Source organism: Molossus molossus, unplaced genomic scaffold, assembly GCF_014108415.1.
Source record: "Molossus molossus isolate mMolMol1 unplaced genomic scaffold, mMolMol1.p scaffold_m16_p_7, whole genome shotgun sequence".
Taxonomy (NCBI): Eukaryota; Metazoa; Chordata; class Mammalia; order Chiroptera; family Molossidae; genus Molossus; species Molossus molossus.
In genome coordinates, this window is record NW_023425401.1 from 88,409,214 (window position 1) to 88,414,544 (window position 5,331).

Below are 5,331 nucleotides of genomic sequence, written 5' to 3' on the forward strand. Positions count from 1 at the left end.
AGATGCAGATATTTTGCCCCAAACAGGGATCAAAAAGCCAAAGTTCTACCTCATTGGATACAAATACGGGAGAGAGTCAGACTCAGATAAAGATCCAGAGTTTCTATTTTTTTTTTTTTTTATCCTCACCCGAGGACATTTTTCCATTTTTTGTTCAGGTAGAGTGGGAGAGAGAGAGAGAAACAGAGAGAGAGAAACATCGATGTGAAGGGACACATCGAGTGGTTGCCACCCGCACAACCGACCAGGGCCGGGGACAAACTGCAACCGAGGTACGTGCCCTTAGCGGGAACCGAACCCGGGTCTCTCAGGACCGCAGGCCGACGCTCTAACCGCTGAGCCAAACTGGCCAGGGCCAGAGTTTCTATTTTTTATTGTTTTTAAATTAATAAATTATATTCTGCATTTTCTGTTACATTACATTGAAATATAAAAATTTTACAAGAGTGTTGTGAAGCACATAACAGAGACATCATTTCCATTTTATAGATAATCTGAGAAGCCTTCCACTACCAAACAAGAGCAAATCAAGGTTTAAATGCAATGTTTTTGTTTATACGAACTACAATTTTAAAATGAGTAGAATCTCTCAATAAGAATACAAGTCAACAAACTATAAAGGTCCACTTCAAGACCTAGTAAGTCTCAGATTACATTTATTTATATAATGTATATTTTTTGTAGAAATATTACAAATGTCCTTCATTTTCTCCCTGATTGACCCCCCCCCCCAACCCCTACACCACACTGTTTTCTGTGCCCATTGGTCATGCATACATGCATATACATTCTTCGGTTAATCTCTTTCAGCCCTCCCTCCCCTCTTCCCTCTGAGATTCATCAGTCTGTTCCAGGCTTCCATGTCTCTGGATCTATTTTGGTTGTCAGTTTATTCTACGTACAAGTGAGATATCATGTAATATTTGTTTTTCTCTGACTGGCTTATTTGCTTAGCATAATACTGTCCAGGTCACTCCATGCTGTCTCATAGGGTAAGAGATCCTTCCTTTTTACAGCTGTATGGTATTCCATTGTATAAGTGTACCACCTTTTTTATAGACTCATCTACTGATGGACACTTGGGCTGTTTCAAGATTTTAACTATTGTAAGTAGTGCTGCTATGAACATAAGGGTGCCTATATTCTTCCTGATTAGTATTTCCAGAATTCTTAGGATATATTCCTAGAAGTGGGATCACTGGGTCAAATGGCAGTTTAATTTTTAATTTTTAAAGGAAATTCCATACTGTTTTACAGTGGTTTCATCAGTTTGCATTCCCACCAGCAGTGTTCTTGGGTTCCCTTTTCTCCACATCCTCATCAGCACTAGTCATTTGTTGATTTGCTGATGGTGGCCATTCTGGCAAGTGTGAGGTGATACCTCATTGTTGTTTTAATTTGCATCTCTCTGATCATTAGTGAAATAAGCATTTTTTTCTTATATCTCTTGGCCATTTGTGTGTCCTATTTGGAGAAGTATCTATTTAGGTCCTTTGCCCATTTTTTAATTGAATTGTTTGCCTTCCTTTCATTGAGTTGTATGAGTTCTTTATATATTTTGGAAATTAACCCCCTATCAGATGTATCATTGGTAAATATATTCTTCCATACAGTGGGATCCCTTTTCATTTTGTTGGTGGTTTGAAAAGCCTAAAGACTCCACCAAAATCTACTAGATTTAATAAATTAATTTGGCAAAGTACTAGGATACAGAAATCAATGGCATTTTTATACAACAATTATAAACTCTCAGAAAGAGAAACCCCCCCAAAAAACAAATTGAGGCATATACTGTGTTCATAGATTGGAAGAATTAACATTATTAACATGTCCATACTACCCAAAAAAATCTATAGGTTAAATGCAATTCCTATTAAAATATCAATGATGCCTGACCAGTATGGCTCAGTGGATTGAGTATTTTTCCATAGACTGAGAAGTTCTTTTTTGATTTCTGATCAGGGCACATGCCCAGGTTTTGGGTTCGATACCAAACAGGGGGACTTGCAGGAGGTATTGATTGATGTTTTTCTCACACATTGATGTTTCTATCTCTCTCTCCCTTCTTCTCTTTCTAAAAATCAATAAAAACCTATTAAAAACTAAAATAAAATATCAGTGGCATATTTCATGGATCTAGAACAAATATCCAAAAAATTTATATGGAATCAAAAAACACCCTGACTAGCTGCAGTAATCTTGTTAAAGAAGAATAAAGTAGGAGGAATTATAATACTGGATATCAGGTTATATTACAAAGCCATTGTAATCAAAACAGCCTGGTACTAGCACTAGAATAGGCATATAGATCAATGGAACAGAACAGGAACGCAGAAATCAACCCAAGCCATTACCCTCAATTATATTTGACAAAGGAGGTAAGAGCATAAAATGGAGTAAAGACAGTCTCTTCAATAAATGGTGTTGGGAAAATAGGACTGCTACATGCAAAAAATAAAACTAGACCACCGACTTACACCATACACAAAAGTAAACTAAAAATGAACAAAAGACTTAAATGTAAATCATAAAACCATAAAAGTTCTAGAAGAAACCATAGGCAGCAAGATCTCAAACATTTCACCTAGCGGAACTTTCACCAATGCATCGCCTAGGGCAAGAGAAACAAAGGAAAAAATACCATGCGACTACATCAAAATAAAAGTTTTCTAGAAAGCAAAAGAAACCATTAACAAAATAAAAAAGGATCTTTTTTATTCATTAAAAATTTTAATGTTATTATTGCAGACTTCCCCTTAGATATATGCTTTCTCCTTGTTAAGTCCAGCAGTCTTTGAAGTCCACCCAACACATTTTTGATGTGTCCCAACAAAAGGCAGAGAGGTAACGTGTGTAAAACGTGAGGGCTTATATTGCTGCCACCACAAATGTCTGCTTTATAACCAAGACCTGAAGAGAATGATTGTCTTTCACCTGGACTCTGCTTGGCAACTTTCATTAATGGGAGTTGCTTTGACAAAAGAGTTGACAGTGGTGGTTTTTTGTTTTTGTTTTTGTTTTCTAATCCTCACCAGAGGACATATACACATTGTATTTCTCAGAGAGAGATAGGAAGTGGGAGAAGGGGGGAGGGAGGGAGAGAGAGAGAGAAACATTTATGTGAGAGAGACATATCAATTGGTTGCCTCGCTCATAGAGGCCCTGACTGTGGATTAAACCAGAAACCTAGGTATGTGCCCTGACCAGGAATCAAACCCATGACCTTTCAATGTACGGGGTATGCGCCAATCAACTGAGCCACTTGGCCAGGGCAAGAGTTGGCCATTTTTATTGTTTTTTTGTTCTTTCTTTGTTTCCAAAATTAGTTTAGATTTTGACTTATTTCTATCTGTTGTAATATACTTTATTTTCTTTATGAAGGCAAAAAGCCATTCAAATACACTTCAGAAATGCTGACAAAATCACAGGTACCAATGAAAATTCAGAAGAATTATTAGTGCCTTCTTGAATTATACATGGCATTTAAACTAAATGTTGGCAGGTTTTGACAATACTTATGAAATTATTATGTGTCAAGGAATTACTATCTTAAGCGCTATAAAAAATGGCCTTACAATGAAAAAAACAAAAAAGGCTACTTAAATAGAAGTGCTAAATGATCCCACAGTCTTTCTGATGGTTGTAATACTTTTTCAGTCTCTTCACTATTAGTGTCTTGATTTATGAGGTAGGTGAGAAACTCATCTGGAGATTTTCATTTCTTTCACATGCTTTGTAAGGAACAGAAATGTTTGTTCAAAATGAGAATCTTGGTTTTGTGCCCAGTAATCCCATCCTTTCATTTAGTGTTAAACTAATTAGTTCAGTATCATGATCCTACTGTCAGATCATATTTAATTCAATTATTTTTATCTTCAATCAACAACTTTCCATAAAATAGCTTATTGCTTGTTTTCATCAATAATTTGTCATAGTGAATGCTCTTATATTCAGGTGTAACATTACTTACCTTGAAAGATTAAAAAATAACTGCATGTATATATAGACATGTAAATACCAATTTGTTAATAAAGTTACAAAAAAAATAGCTCTCTCTTCACTAAAAAATTATTTCATAGACACGTTTTTATTACATAACTTTTGTGAATCTTCAAAGATTCTTCATTTTGACTTCCTAAATGAAGAAAAACTGTATAGGTACATGAGATTTTTTTCAATACAAACTTAAAATTGTTTTTAATACATTTCCACTGAGCACTTAACATTATAAATATCCTGATTATTATGATATTTATATGATATGATATGATATTTCTTTATATGATATTTAAAAATTACATGTGGCTATATAATCTGTGACATGACAGTTCAATAGCCAATTGACATTTGAAATCTATATTTTTGCTCTGGCCGGTTTGGCTCAGCGGTTAGAACATTGGCCTGCAGACTGAGGGTCTTGAGTTCAATTCCTGGTGAAGGGCCTGTACCTTGGTTGCAGGGTTGATTCTGTGCCCTGGTTGGGATCAGGCAGGAGGCACCAGTCACTATGTCTCTCTTACATCAGTGTTTCTCTCTCTCTTTCTGTCCCCTTCCCTCCCCTTTTACTCTATCTAAAGATCAATAGAAGAATTTCCTTGGGTGAGGATTAAAAAAAGAAAAAAAATTGTTTTTTTTTAAAGTGAAAGAAACAGGCATGGTAGAAGCATTCTGTACTGATACATAGAATTATTTTTGCTGCAATTTTACTTTCCAGTGCTGGCAGAAATATTAATGTATCTGTGTAAAAAGAAATTCATATTTGAAAATATTATCAAAACATTTCCTATTTGGTATGGATTTGTCCCCAAAAATGTCCTAATTCTCTCAGTGCATCTGAATAAAGGTATTTGCCAAAAAGGATAAACAGACATGACTCCTAAAACAACTAATATTTTTGGTCCAGATGAGAATAAAATTGTTAATCTTCCAACCACTCTTTCTCTGTGTTTAGAGCATTCTTGTCTCTCCTTGGTGATATGAATGTGCAACAGGATTGGCTTAAGGTAATGGGAATGTAGAAGTCTCCCTAGAACCTATGGTTTTAAGATATTAATTCTGGCCCTGGCTCGTTTGGCTCGGCGGTTAGAGCATCGGCCTGCGGACCAGAGTCCAGGGTTCGGTTCCCGCTAAGAGCACGTACTTTGGTTGCAGTTTGTCCCTGGCCCCTGTTGGGGTCGTGTGGGTGGCAGCCAGTCAATGTGTCTCTCTCACATTGATGTTTCTCTCTTTCCCTTTCTCCCTCTTTCCTTCCCCCTCTACTTGAAGATAAATGCAAAAATGTCCTCAGGTGAGGATTAAAAAAAACAAAACATATTAATTCTGGTCTAGGCG